This window comes from Panthera uncia, chromosome B4 (assembly GCF_023721935.1).
Source record: "Panthera uncia isolate 11264 chromosome B4, Puncia_PCG_1.0, whole genome shotgun sequence".
Lineage (NCBI taxonomy): Eukaryota > Metazoa > Chordata > Mammalia > Carnivora > Felidae > Panthera > Panthera uncia.
Window position 1 is genome coordinate 87532451 of NC_064809.1, and position 15923 is coordinate 87548373.

General features: G+C 42.0%; 1 protein-coding gene and 1 non-coding gene across 2 annotated transcripts in view; both read left to right on the plus strand.

The window, feature by feature from the left end:
• Positions 1–15923, plus strand: part of RASSF3 (Ras association domain family member 3) — a 73113-nt gene that overhangs the window by 21035 nt on the left and 36155 nt on the right. The window lies entirely within an intron of this gene.
• Positions 13224–13325, plus strand: LOC125920504 (U6 spliceosomal RNA). Its single transcript, XR_007457093.1, has one exon. It is a non-coding gene; the product is annotated as a U6 spliceosomal RNA (small nuclear RNA).

The following is a 15923-nucleotide window of genomic DNA, read 5'->3' on the forward strand; positions in this document are numbered from 1 at the left end:
TTTTTTTTCTATCAGGTCAAAATCCCTTTCTTAATCTCTGTTTATTATTTTTGATAAGAGACTTGAGAAAACTGGGGACTAGCTGGTTGTATTTTTGAAACCTCTTTGAATATGAAATATACTGTCTGAGTGTGGTATCACTGGATTGTATTCCTCAGGCTTGACATCAATGGATACCTAATAATTAATATTCTAATGCAGTGTCCTTAGATGGATTAAAAAAAAAAAAACTAAAGTGGTTTTCAGGAAATATGCTGATTACAATTTATATTTAGCTCAATACTGGTTTGTAGAGCCTTACTTTGGATCTTCCATAAAATCCACGTTTTTCTGTTTTCCTTCCCAAAATGTAGAAGCACACAATCCTGTTGATCTGTGGAAATGTTTACTAAGGAGAAGTCTTTATTTTTTCCTTTTAATTTTATTTTTATTTAAGTAATCTCTACACCCAACATGGGGCTCAAGCTCTTTCCACTGAGCCAGCCAGGCGCGCCCCCCCCCCCTTTTTGGGGGGGAGGGGGAAATAAAGCCTTTAAAGAGCTCATGAGCCTGCCGAAAGGGGCAGAGGGAGAGAAAGAGGCTACATGCTTAGCACAGAGCCCAACGCGGGCTCCATCCCACGTCCCTGGGATCTTGACCTGAGCCAAAATCAAGAATCTGACACTCAACCGGCTTGAGGCACCAGGCGCCCGGAAGTAAACTTTTGAGATCCTTTGGAAGTTCCGACAGTGCAGTGGGTGCTCTAGAATTTGTGTGGGGATGTGGGTGGTTCCGGTTATTTTCCCTAGCCCCCCTCCTACTTTTTTCTGAACTATCTGCAACTACTGTATGGTTTATGCTGTAGCAGAGAGATTACTTTCCTGCTTCCGTGGTCTCAACAAACATTTATTGGGTGCCTGCTTTATAGCTGGTGTTGTGCTTGGCCCTGGGATTTAAAGAGAAGGAAGGCCAATATCCCACCTCCAGAGCATGCAGTCTAGTAGAAAGTCATAAAGAGCCATTGTGATATTGTGACGTGTAGTATATATAATGGAAGGAATTTGGAAGAGCTTCTGGGTTGGTGAGCATGGGAGGTGAAGGGGGAGTGGCACTTGTAGGGAGGTCGTGAAAGCTCTGGGCCCCTTCCCACCTACCTCCTCTTGTGTATCTCTTGGCTGTTCATGAATTGTAGCCTTTGTAAAAAAACAAACAAACAGGTAATAGTGATTAGAGTACTTACCTGAGTTCTGTGGGCCATCCTAGCAAATGGCTGAACCTGAGAAGGGCGTCATGGGAATCCCTGATTTATGCCTGGGCAGTTATAAGCATAGATAACTATCTGGATTTGCGATTGCACGTGAAGTGTGTGTGTAGAAGGTGTCTTGTGGGACTAAGCTCTTAAATTCACTTGTGGTATCTATGCTAACCCCAGGTGGATGGTGTCAGAATGGAGTTGAATTGTAGGACGGACACCGGGTGGGTGTCTGCAGAGAACCGAAGAATTGCTTGCTTGGTGTGAGGGAAAGCCCCGCATCTCTGGTGTCAGAAGCGAAGTGTTGTGAGTAGTGGAGTAGACAGTCCAGTTTTTCTTTTCAGCTATAAAGAGACCATTGTTGATGCACGTGGAAGGGATACTCTTACTGTTGATAACAACGATGGCTCAATGCATTGTCCATTTATTGGTTCATTTCCTCCTCACACTAACCCAGTGAGGTAGGCGTGGATATTCTCTTTGTAGAGAAGAGGCACAAAGAAGGTCACAGTAGCTGGTAAACAGAGGAACTAGGGTTAGAAAATGGGCAGTCTGGTGTAAGAACCCATGCTTTAAGAAAGCGATGAAGAATAGGGAAAGCAGCAGTCTCGTTGGGGTGACTGTGCCACATTAGCAAAAGTCAGTGCTTAGTGCTTGGAGCTTGGGCCGGGGGTTGGGGGGGACAATGGGAAGGGAAGTCATAGGCTTATGGTTAAATTAAGCCTGGGTAGACTTGTTTCAAGTAGTGGAATAGGAGAGGGGGATGGGAACCAGATAAGGCAGTGTCTCCTTGCATATCAAGATTTACTGTGAAATCCCTACAAATGTATGTATAGATTTGCATATATTGTACATTGACGTTACCTTTTGAATTTCTAGCATTCTTGTTTTCATACCGGTTGTGTACATTATCATCTAACAAAGTGCATATATATGCACTACACGGGTGTAAATGATAGTGGTTGTAATGAATGTCACAACTTGTAAGAAATTGGGGATTTCTGTCTGGTTTGTTGTGATTTAAAGAGCAGTCTGCGATTAATAAGCTTTGGAGATTTGTTTCAAGGAGTGGAAAATGAAGTTCTAGAGGCTGGTTCTATATTGCTGTATATTCTCAGAAAGAAAATGTAAAGGATCTGGGTGAGTTCCAAAAATTGAGTCATTCACATCCTTATTGGCACACTGAGATTGCTCAGATGTTTGCAGTACGTATTGTTGAGCACGGACCATGCACAGGGTTTAGTACTACATACAATTGGGTTATTATAAAAGACTCTCCCTTCCTTATAAGGAACTCTCTGGGATTATATGAGGAGACCAACATATAATATGCAGTTTGTGAATGGTAACAGCTGTAATAAATGAGCACAGAACAACTCAGAAGAGATTAAATACATTTAAGAGACATTTAAAATAAATATAATAGTACCCTTGATTTATTGGTTTTGTACAACTCTTGTTGAGTGAGTGGCACCAAGAGGCTGAATAGAAAAGGGCAGACCTAATTAGGAGTACTTCTTGGAGGTTGTAGACACTTGGATTTGGGTTTTGGAAGGGTAGAAGTTCAGCCAGTGACTGGGTGTGCAACTTATTTTTCTGTAGAAGAAGCACTGATGTGTGTTTGGAAAAGGTTTAGATTGCCTCAAAAACATGAATTTTCAGAAATGGCATGTGTCTCTAATAGGGGTGGTCTCCAGGGATAGGTGCACAGAATGAGTGGTGACTTTCTAGAAACACTACAAAGCGTATCTGTGAGATTGGGATAGATCTTAAAATCATGATCTCATGGTTCATGGATTTTAGTCCCATGCCAGGGCTCAGCAATGCTGATAGTAAGTAGGAGCTTGCTTGGGATTCTCTCTCTCCCTCTCTCTCTGCCCCTCCCCAACTCTCTTTATCTCTCTCAAAGTAAATAAACTTAAAAAAAAAATAAAGTCATGCAGAATATAGTAATTCATAGTACAGTAATTCACAATACAGTTATTCAGAATACAGTGATTATGTAAAAGTATATGAATGCCTTTATAGCTGATCGTCCAACCTAAAAATTTTTTTTTTAATGTGTATTTTTGAGACAGAAAGAGAGCATGAGTGGGGAAGGGGCACACACACACACACACACACACACACACACACACACACACAGAATCCGAAGCAGGCTCCAGGCTCTGAGCTGTCAGCACAGAGCCCGACACGGGGCTCAAACTGTGAGATCATGACCTGAGCCACCCAGGCGCCCCCGCTGATCATCCAACTTTAAAAATTTTTTTTTTTTAACATTTTATTTATTTTTGAGACAGGGAGAGACAGAGCATGAATAGGGGAGGGGCAGAGAGAGAGGGAGACACAGAATCTGAAACAGGCTCCAGGCTCTGAGCTGTCAGCACAGAGCCCGACGCGGGGCTCGAACTTACAGACCACGAGATCATGACCTGAGCCGAAGTTGGACGTTTAACCGACTGAGCCACCCAGGCGCCCCGATCATCCAACTTTAAAGATAACACATTGCAGATGTAGTTGAAGCCCCTGGGTATTCCTAGCTCCACGTTTTCTCCCCCTCCCTTTCTCTCCAGTTGTTTATCATTGCTGTCCATGTATTTAATACTTTAATTACTGGTGTCTATGTAAATATTAATCATCAATAGTTGAGTGTTACTTTACGTGTTTTTTTTTTAAACTTCTGGCTGTAGTGTCCTATTGCCTATTTTCTTCTGTAGCTCAACGTCTATTGTTAGCTTTGTTTTTGAGATTCTTGCTACTCTAGTTCATTCTTTTTAATTGCTATACACTACAGTGTGTCCATTTTCCTGTTGATGTACATTTAATTACTATTTCCTCCCATTTTTCTCTATTACAAATGACATTGCAATACACTTCTTTACGTGCCTCCTTTCACGTGTATGGGAAACTTTTCTGTAGGTTGTAATCCCCAGGAGTGGAATCGCTTAGTCACAGGGAAGGGAATGTGTATCTTCATGTTCATTGGGTTAGTACTTCAGTTCCATCTTTGAATTGGGAAGCTTGAGGATTTAATTATTTCTTTTTAACTTGTATGCTAATATTTTCTTGAAACTGTAATGGACCTGTGGAAACTTGTGGTTTGGGGACAAGTTGGAATACAGAAGATAATATTTATTATGTGTTAATGGTTGGTAACTTCAGTGATTTGTGTAAAATTCCACTTAACTGATTATATGGTTGCATATCATCACCTAAAATCGCAAAGAAAGACTATAAAAAAGAAATTCCTAAACTGTATTTCTTTGGTCATCTGTGCTCACCTGAAGGTACAGGAAGAATGGCTTGGTGGGGCAGGGGAGACTTTTGAGTAGATAATAACATTTTTTTGTGGTGTTTAAATTTTCTATAATTTATTTGAAACTGTCTTTTTAAACTAAAAAACATATTTGAGATGTAACTGATGTGTGTAAGTTTCAGTTGTAGACCGGTAATGATTCATTATTTGTATATGTTGCAAAATGATCATCAAATGGCAGTACCTTGTTTTTTTTCTTGTCAGGAGAACTTAACTACCTTAACTGCTCCTCTCTGAGCCACTTTCAAATATATGCTGCAGTATTATTAACTTTAGTGTCCATGCTGTACTGAAAACTTCTTCAGTCCTCTTTCTGTCTCAAAGTGATCAAGTAGAAGGGAATGAAGAATGGCATAAATCCTGATGGCATCTTTTTGGAATAACCTGGGGAGTGCTCCCTTTGGGCAAAGGGGGGGTGGGGGGGTTCGGTTAGGTTTTCTTATAGCCTTCCTCAAGCTGCCTAGGTTTAGTTTGTGGTTTCCAAGAGACCTGTTGGACTGGCTTTAGGCTGATAATATCAGTTTCTTCATGTTTTCCCCACGTCTCTTAAAGGAACTTTTATGTAACTCTTCTTTTCAGTAAGATCCTAAAACCATTTGCTATTATGGTTTAGTTGTTTCTCCAAACGTTTATTTCCTTCTGGCAGGAATGCGTAAGAGAGCTACTTCTCATGGATCTTGGTTACAGGTTCTATGATGAGTCATTATTGACAGAAACTTTATGCCGGAATACAACATGAAAGGTCTCCTTGCCATTGTAGGAGAGGGGGTGAGGGGTGAGCTTTGCACTTATGCGGATTTAATGTCGATCAGATCACCGACTGATTAATCTTAGGGCCTCTTACATATTCTTCACTGTCCTGCTAGTTTGAACTAAGAACTTTAAAGCAGGTGATGGTCAAAGTAGAGAACAAATGGGAACCCCTGTGGAGGTGGGGTCCCACGAGTCTGAACAGCTGTTAGGGTGGGGACTCCAAGGGACATTTCATGGGCAGTTAATGTGTTCTTCAATAGCAGCATTTCTTTAGTCATGGACAGCCTCCTTTGTGACTCTCTGAATTTCTAGTGATTCTCCTTTTTTTAAAATATTTTTTTAATGTTTATTGATTTTTTTTTTTTACAATTGTTATTTATTTTTGAGAGAGAGAGAGCACATGCGTGAGCAAACTCACGCTCATGAGCAGAGAGGGGCAGAGAGAGAGGGAAACACAGAATCTGAAGCAGGCTCCAGGCTCTGAGCTGTCAGCACAGAGCCCGACGCGGGACTCGAACTCATGAACCACGAGATCATGACCTGGCCGAAGTGGGACACCTAACCAACTGAGCCACACAGGCGTGTTGTCCCCCCTCCCCCATTCTTACCCTGAGACTTAGAGCCATCGAATTACAGTTACTTGTTGCAAATCATCTACTTACTGTATTCGGCTTCCTTGTAAGCTGATCAAAATGAGCTCTGGTTGATGGCTCATCCACCTGGTTATTTAAATTGTTTGCTTTCTGCTCTGACCTACCAGTTCTACCTCTAAAAGCGTACCCTTAAATTAAAAAACAAACAAAACAAAAACCACAAAATCAAACCCCCAAAACCCAAGGATGTATGAAAAATCTGTTCTAAGGCAGCTCATCAAAGCATTGTTTTTAATAGTGGGAAATTTGGAAACAGAGTAAAGGTCCAACATCAAACCTGTCCAATATGCAGACATTTAACAATTTGAAAATATTTATATCGGAGAAAAAATATTTGTAGGCTACAGTGTCTAGAACTTCAGGTTCTAGAGCCAGACTGTGAATTCTGACTCTGGTGCTGCCCCTTAGAGCTGTGTGACCTTGGGCGAGTCTCTTTCTCTCTTTTAAAAATTATGGTAAAATATACATAACATAACTTTTACTATTTTAACACTTTTTAAGTGTATAATTAAGTGACATTAAGTGTATTCACATTGTTGTGCGGGCAAGTTTCTTAACTGATCATTGTCATCACGGCTTTCTTGAGGTTGTTTTGAATGTCAAAGAAGGTCATGCATGTAAAAAGCATAGTCATGGCCTAGTCCCTAGTAATACTCAAATGTCAAAATATTATATATATTTTCATTTAAATAAAAATTGTTACGTATTTAAGACCTACAACATCATGACTTGATATATACACAGTGAATTATCGCCATCAAGCTAATTAATGTGTCATTTCTTCATAGTTCACCATTATTTTTTGTGATGCCAGCAACCTGAAATCTGTTGTAGGATATTTCCTGGGATCAGTATGATATTAACTATAGTTATCCTATCCTGCCTGTGTGTTAACTCTTTAACCTCATCTCGCAGAACCGAAACTTTGTACCTTTTGACCAACAAACATTAACAGTTGTTAAAGTATTCAATACACAGATCTTCACGACATTTTTTAATTGGAAAAGATTTTAAAAATGGCATGTATACAGGTGCCTGGGTGGGTCAGTCGGTTGAACATCTGACTTTGGCTCAGGTCACGGTTCGTGAGTTCGAGCCCCATGTCGGGCTCTGTGCTGACAGCTTAGAGTTGGAGCCTGCTTTGGATTCTGTGTCTCCCTCTCACTCTTCACCTCCCCAGCTTGTGCTCTGTCACTCTCTGTCTCTCAAGAATAAAATAAACATTAAAAAAAAAAAAAGGCATTTATAGGTTAAATGCAAGAATAGAGAGGGGAAAAAGAAAACCCCAAAGGGTTTACTTCTCTGGGTGATAGGATAAATCTCATTTGGCTTCTGTGTTGTTTTTTTTTTTTTTTTCCTCCTATAATTGTCTTGTTTTTCTTTTGTAAATGAAAAAAATTTGCATATGAATTTTATTCTGGGTAGAAACAGCCGGAGGTTCCTGCAGGTTAATCCTGAAAAGGACAGTTTGATTTTTCAGTTTCTCTTAGAGTTTCATTTGTTCCCCTTGATTGACTAATTATTTAAATAAAGTAACCATTCGTTGTGGCATGCATATGGTTGTGTCCAAAATACACTTTCATACAATGGCGACTTCTTAAGAGCATCCTTAAAAGTGCATATCGTTTGTTAATCTTACTGTGGTATTTTGTTTGTCTTAACTGTAGTTTCCTGTTCTTTCGATTTTTGCATGTCGACTTGCTGAAAATAAATATTTTGTTTTACTGGGTTAGTAAGCCAGACAGAGTGGTGTTGACAATTCAAGGAAACAGCCCAAGCCATCATCAGTTAAAATTGCATTAAGAAGCCAGGAGTACCTTGATTAGAGTTTTATAAGGTAGAGAGCAGGAATATTCTAAATTCCTGGTGCCCGAGCTGTGAAAACTGTTCCTGAAATGAAGGTGGGGAGAGCAGGAGAGGACGTGGGTGGGTCAGGGAGAATGAGGGCCAGCGAACCACACTTCAGTGCCCGCGGCTAGGCGCCGAAGACTTCTCAGCAGTGCTTTGTGCTGCCTTGGCGAACGTCGCAGCCTTCTTAACGTCTGCTTAAAAACACCTACGTTTTCTTCGAGGTTTTAAGTGAGACTGCCTCCGGTATATATACCATATTTACCTGACCTCCAGTACACCTTGGTATGCCCCAAGGTTTGTACAGACACTGGTGTCAGAAACACAGCCTCAACAGCTTTGTATTTTCTTGCGGAATCAGGTGGGAATTGTTGATGGTTTGCATGCTCGGAGAGAGCCTCTGAGTTTATTTTGCCGATACCGAATGTCTGCTGGGCTGAGAATTTTTGAGGGATGGGCTGAAAGGGATTGAAGGAGATGGACAGATAATTATGGCAAATCAAGAGTGATGAGTATGGACCCTGTTGATGAATAGGTACTGTATTAAGTTCTTTATTATGTGATTTCCTCAGTCAACTATCACAGTAACCCTGTGAGATAGGTATTGTTACCCACCATTTACAGGATGGTGTATTACAGATGAATTTATCCTTTTTAAAAAATGTTTATTGAGGCACCTGGGTGGCTCAGTGAGTTAAGCGTCTGACTTAGGCTCAGGTCATGATCTCACGGTTTGTAGATTCGAGCCCCACGTCGGGCTCTGTGCTGACAGCTCAGAGCCTGCAGCCTGCTTCGGATCCTCTCTCTCTTTCCCTCTCTCTGCCCTTCCCCTGTTTGTGCTCTCTCTCTCAAAAATAAACATTAAAAAAAAATTTTTTTTTTAAATATTGCCATTTTGAAAGTTTTTGTGTTCTTTAGTTGTGTTGTTTTATTAAGTAAAACTTTTTGTTACTAGCCTTCTGTCATCTTTTACCAAAAACAACAACAAAAACCCAAAACAAAAGATATTTTGTTCCTGAGGTTAAGAATGGAGTGTGGTTTATCTTCAGACACAGAATCCTCATCTTTATTTGTGTAGGTATTTGAATTTTGAAAATCGAGGCATGACTAGTATAAAGTAAAATGTATAAATCTTAATCGTACAGCTTAATGCGTGTCTCTTCCCCTCAGTTTCCCTCCCCTCTTGCCCCTCCCAGCTACCAGCTATTTCCAGCTCAAAATACAGTATGTTTCTGGTACCCCAGAAGGTTCTTTTGTGTCCATTCCTCCCCCCCCCCACCCCAGTGTATGTGCTGCTGAAGTGAGCACTTTTGTAATCATTTCTTTTTTTTTTTTCAACGTTTTTTTTTTTTGTTTTTTTTGTTTTTTTTTAATTTATTTTTGGGACAGAGAGAGACATAGCATGAACGGGGGAGGGGCAGAGAGAGAGGGAGACACAGAATCGGAAACAGGCTCCAGGCTCCGAGCCATCAGCCCAGAGCCTGACGCGGGGCTCGAACTCACGGACCGTGAGATCGTGACCTGGCTGAAGTCGGACGCTTAACCGACTGCGCCACCCAGGCGCCCCTGTAATCATTTCTAATCAGTAATATTTTCACCTCTCCGCTAGAACCACTGTACTTTTAGTTTAAAGTTTATTTCTTTATTTTTTAAGAGTGTGAACGCAAGTGGGGGAGGGGCAGAAGGAGAGGGGAACAGAGGATCTGAAGCAGGCTGTGTGCTTCATATCAATGAAATCTGGAGTATATACTTTTTCTGTAGCTGACAGCTTTTGCCCAATGCAATGTCATGTGATTCATCCACATGTGATTTATCATTAACAGTAAACGAAATCCGGGGTGCCTGGGTGGCTCAGTGGGTTAAGGGGCTGACTCTTAATTCTGGCTCAGGTCGGGATCTCAGGATTGTAGCATCGAGCCCCACATCGGGCTCTGTTCTGAGTGTGGAGCCTGCTTAGGATTCTTTCTCCCCCTTACTCTGCCACACCCCTGCTCATTCTTTCCCTCCCTCCCTCCCTCTCTCTCTCTCTCTCTCTCTCTCTCTCTCTCTCAATAAATAACTTAAAAAATAAATGAAGCCCATATTTGTTTTATTCGTGGGGTTGTTTTTAGGTCCTTTTAGGAGTATTAAACAGTACATGAGAAATCAGTCCAATTTTAAGAGTCCTGTGTGAGGTACCCAAGGTAGGAAATGCATATGGCTGACCATGACATAGAAAGTGCAGAGGAAAACTCCTGATGATGTGCTGTGGCTGCCCTGGTACCAGGCTTTGTGTAGAAGGAATGAGACCTGTACCTTGGAAAGTGGCTGGATCTCAGGCGGATGGGCACTAGAGTTTGGGCTAAGGGATGGAATCTGGGCTCCCAACAGGTGTTTGTGTTTGATGGCAGGCATAAATTTGGTCCTCAAACCTGGAGAAGGTCAAGGAGGCACTTCCTGAATGTCTGGCCCTGCAACCTTTGAGATATTTCCCCACTTTGGAAAGGTTCTTTGGGCAGCGGGTATGGCATTGCAGTAGGATGTTGGCCATGTCGAACTGAGGGTCAGGAGGGAGATCTGGGCTGGAGAAAATGAACACAAAACTGGTTGTAGCTGTGGAAGTGGACTGGGGCTCCTGGCTGGAACTCTAGAGTGGTGGGGTTCACCCGGGATGGTTGTCAGAATTGCTCATAAAACTCGTGGAAATACAGTGGCTGGGCCTACCTGGAAGCTTTGATGGGTGTTCTGGGGTCACAGCAGTCACTTGGATTTTTGTTTATTTATTTTGAGAGAGAGAGCATGTGAGCTGGGGAGGGGCAGAGAGAGGAGAGAATCTGCCTGATGTGGGGCTCAAACTCACAAACCAGGAGACGGTGACCTGAGCTGAAATCAAGAGTTGGACTATTAATTGACTAAGCCACCCAGGTGCCCTGCTATTTGGATTTTTAAAAATGCCTCTATTTATTCTAATGTACTTTCCCTCCCCGTGCTGCAGGTTAGAATCAGTAAGGAAAATGGGTCTTGAGCTCCCCTCTAGGACACAGTCAGATCCCAGGAGAGTCAGAAGATGGAAATGTTGACACCTGGCTAGGCAAGAGAGCGGTATTAAATGTGTCTGGTTTCCAAAGTGGTCATGATGTGCCTGCTCAAACACTTCCAGAACAGAGAGCTTGCCAGTTTCCCAGGCAGCCGTTTTTGGAAGATCAGAAAAGCTTTTTGGTAAAACAAGCCAAACTGTCTCCTTGTGTAGCTTTCACAGAGTGGGCTTTGCTTTTGCAGAGTGGGCTTCATATCTCCCTGGTTTCCTTTTCCCATGCTGAACCTCCCCAGTGCTTACTCCTCCTGTGGAGTTTTCAGAGCCTCTGTTACCATCGTCTTTCAATTGGTCCTCTTTCCACTATTGCTCTTCAAATAAGACATCCCCCAAATTGGGCATTTTTTTGACGAGCACGAAGTAGAGTGGGACCATTTACTCCTCTCTTGTTACAAAGATAATAATATACTTCTGTCTTTTTTGAGGGGGAGTGGAGGGATCACAAGTGTAGACCTTACATGTGCCTTTAGTTCATCTTGGATTCATCCTATTCTTTGAGCCCCTGGATGTTAACTTTGATCTGGCCCACCCTCCCAGCTGTCGTTTCACCAGCGTGATGAGCAAATTTGATCCTCCCGAAGGAGAAGAGGAAGCAGAGCCTCCGAGCCAGGCTGAAGCAGTGCCTCAATGTCCCTATCTCATGACTCCCATAATGTGCTGAGTTCTGAGCTGACAGAGAAGATCAGATTCAAGTATTTAATCAATAGTTGGCTAATGAGTTGTCTTCTGTGGCTAAAATAAAATTGCCTTTGCACCCCAGGAGATGTTTACTAGGGAGTTTTAGGGGTCCTGCCTCTTCCTGTACCTTACAGAAGCAGTTGCGCTAAACTTGCACCAAAGTGATTTGCCATTTTGGGTGCTTCCTATGGATTCTTGCATGTATTTGCTTACAGTAAATCGCACTTCTTGGAAAGTCCCTGCTCTGAGTATTTACTTTTAGTCCTGTAAACTATATGACTTGGAGTTGCACATAGCACTGACTGAGCCAGCCAGGCACCCCCAAACGTTCTTATTTTGAAATATTGGAAGATCTAAGGCAGCAGCTTGAGATTTACAACAGACTAGTTGGTGGTTAGACATTAGATTATCATGCTTTTCAGTGTATCAGCAATATCCTTTTTGAATAGGGATGAAGAGGAGTGGCATCGTGACTTCAAATTAGCTGAGGTTCTAATGGCAGAATAAACAGTGTAATCTTAAGGTTTCTTGAATAGTATAATTTTCTGAATGATGACATATTTTTGTTTTGCTTTGTACAACCAGATCTGTGACTTCTTTAAAGGCATTGTTTTTAAACTTTCTCCACCTTTCTGTGTATGCTGTAGCACACTGCTTGCTTCATGGTAGGTGGTCAGACTTTTTTTTTTTTTTTTTTTTTGGGGGAGGAAGCACACAAGGGGGGGGGGGGGGGGGGGGGGGGGGGGAGAGAAAATCCCAAGCAGACTCCATGCTGTCAGTGCAGAGCCAGATGCAGACTCCAACCCATGACCGTGAGATCATGACCTGAGCCAAAATCAAAGAGTTGGATACTTAACCGACTGAGCCACCCAGGGGCCCCAAACTCTCTTTAAAGTCTTGGTGTCTTCAGTACTCAACCAGAAGCATGTCTGTGAAGTGATGTCTGAGGATGACCTAACCGGGTCCTAACTCCGGTTCACCCTCCAGGATCGCAGGTTGGTAGAGGGCAGTTGTTAGTGGAGCTCCTCTGGATCCAAGAGCAAATTCATGTTGGAGAAAGATATTATCGCTCCAGTGTCAGATTGCCCATTTTCCCTCCTTCTCTCAATTCTGACTCCCACTAAAATCACTTTAGTAGCACTAGGAGGAGTATTTTCTACCTTGGTATAATCGTCTAGCCACTAGTCTAATTTTTTTTAACATTTTATTTTGAGAGAGAGAGCGTGCGTGTGCGAGAATCAGGGAGGGCAAAAAGTGAGAGAGAGAATCCTAGGTAGGCTCTGTACTGTGAGTACAGAGCCTGATGCGGGGCTCAAACCCACGAACCGTGAGATCATGACCTGAGCCAAAATTAAGAGTTGGGCACTTAACCAACTGAGCCACCCAGGTGCCCCACCACTAGTCTAATTTTTAATTAAAACTATCTTCCATCTGAAACTAATTCACCAAGGTTCCCTTCTCTCATTTCCAAGTAAGTGATTTCAGTCGTGCATCTTTGTTTTTGCATTAACTTCCATGGATGCTATTCAAAAGACAAAACAAAACTACTTATGTGCCATGACTTACTAGTCTTAAGAGCTAATGACACCGATACCCGTCCCAGGAGAAATCCGCTCCAGAGTGAAGTGAGAGCAAGGGGAGATGCTTAATTCACAGATGGTTTGTGGACACGTTCACTTCAGCACATACACTAAAATTGGAATGATGCAGAGGAGATTAGCATGGCCCCTGCTCAAGGATGACCTACAGGTTCGTGACGGTTCACTGTTTAACAAAGTGGTTTGTGCACAAAGCACATGCTTCCCTCTGAGTAACACTGGTATAAATCTGTGTTCAAATCTACATAAGTCCCACAGGTATTATATTTCATATTTAGTATTTCTGTGACCAAATAGTTTACCTTAAAAAAAAATCTTGTGATGTCCCATTTCTTTTTTTCCCTTTTTTGAGAGAGAGAGAGAGAGACAGAGAGAGAGAATCCCACAAGGGTCAGAGAGAGAGAAAACAGGGCTTGTGTTTTTGTTTTTGTTTTTAACCCGAAGTGGGGCACGAGCTCACTCAAAGTGGGGCTCATGCTCACCCCATGTGGGGCTCAAACTCACGAACTGTGAGATCATGACCTGAGCTGAAGTCAGGTGTTTAACAACAGAGCCACCCAGGTGCCCTGTGATATCCCATTTCTTTGAAACGGCTTCATTTAAGAGGATACGGTATCAAATTAAAAAAAAAAAAAAATGCACGTTATCAAATGAAGTATCATTCAGTGGCCTGTATGTGTTGTTTTTGGAGGGAATGAGGCCGGAATCTTCATGGAACAGCTGGCCAGATCTAGTTTCCTGGGGTGGTGGCGAGGCAGGGGACTGAGAAGAGAGTCCTAGATGCTATGGAGAGGAGTTCACTCCTGAAATGCTTGTTTTAGCCATTGTTATGTCTTCTAAAATTATCTAATTGTAGAAAACAAAAAAACAGAACATGGTGCTGTTTTAGGAACATACATCTAGCTTAGACACTTTTTCTATTTTTAAAAAAATTAAAAAAAATTTTTAAAAAATTTTTACTTTCGAGAGAGAGAGACACACACACACAGAGCATGAGTGGGGAAGGGGCAGAGAGAGCGAGAGGGAGACAACAGGATCGGAAGCAGACTCCAGGCTCTGAGCTGTCAGCACAGAGCCTGACACGGGGCTCAAACTCATGAACCCTGAGATCATGACCTGAGCCAAAGTCAGAAGCTTAACCAACTGAGCCACCCAGGCGCACCCCCCCCCCCCAATTTTTCTCTTTTTAACTGGAATCTCATTGTCGGAGGAGGAGATCTTGGGATATGCCTACTTACAAAATTTCTGAATGTAATGTTTACTAGACAGAATTATTTTTGAGGTTATTTGTGGCATAGGTGTGTTTGCATCTGATGGTGATGGACAGGTACGTACCAGACTTTTAAGTACTTGCTAAGTACTTTGGAAGATGTAGAAGGAATGTAAGACTTTGTTTAAGATTTTAATTTAAAGTAGTCTCTACATCCAACGTGGGGCTAGAACCCACAACCCTGAGATTGAGAGTCCCACACTCCACTGACTGAGCCAGCCAGGTGCCCCTGGAATGGAAGACTGTTAACGAGATACTAACTTTGAGATGGCCTAATGGGAAGGAGTGGGGTCCAAGTACTAATGGGGTTAGGATTTCTGGGTCTGTGAATATTGTAAATTTAGATCTTGGGAATGGTTGTATACATTGTGAGTATACTAAAACCACTGACTTGTGTGCTTCACGTGGGTGAATTTTATGGTTACGTGAGTTATATCTAAATAACTTTAAAAAAGAGATGTTACTAATTTTTAGTGCAGAGAAGATTCCCAAATTGCTTGTGATTTCCTGCTTTCCTTTTTCCATTTGCCAGATCTCCCAAAGTAGTTGAAATGAAAGATAAAGAACCTTTAACGCTCGTATCTTCTGGTGGTAAGGAAATGCTGAGTGGCCCTGAATTTGTGCAGTGAATGTTGTTTATACAAGCCTGTGTCTTTTAGCCCAGAGGCCAGAAAAAAAAACAGGCTGAAGGCTCGCTTGAGCAAAAAGCGATCGGAGAAATGGGCCTGTCTGCCCGTTGGAAAACCTGGGACTTCATGATATTGGTCCCTTAATTTATGGACCATTCCAGGCTGTCAACAAAGTAGTTGTCTAAAGTAAAATCCTGACACATGCTCTAATGTGGATGAACCTTGGGAGACCTTAAGCTAAGGCACAAAAAGACAAATGTTACAGGATTCCACTTACATGAGCTACCTAACGTCGTGAAATTTATAGAGATAAAGTAGAATGGTGGTTGCCAGAGGCTGGGGAAGAGGAAAATAGGGAGATACAACAGATACAGAGTTTCAGTTAGGGAAGGTGAAAGCAGCCTGGAGATGGGTGTTGGTATGTTGCAGAACTGTGTGAAACTGTACCTAATGCCCCTGAACTGTACACTTAATCAGTAAAATGAGGGGCGTCTGGCTGGCGTAGTAGAGCGTGTGACTCTTGATCTCATGGTCAGTTTGAGCCCCATGTCGGGTGCGGAGTTTACTTTAAAAAATGGGTAAAATGTGGGGTGCGTGGCTGGCTCAGTCAGTAGAGCTGGCAACTCTTGATCTTGGGGTCATGAGTTCAAGCTCCACATGGGGTGTAGAGCTTACCTAAAATTAAAAGAAAATGGGTAAAATGTTAAATTCTTTTTTTATAAAGTATTTTTTTCTTTTATCTTTTTAAAATGTTGATCTTTTTTTTCCCCTAAATATTGTTTTTAACATTTATTTATTTTTGACGTTTTTTTTTTTTTGTTTTGTTTATTTTTGAGACAGAGAGAGACAGAGCATGAACGGGGGAGGGGCAGAG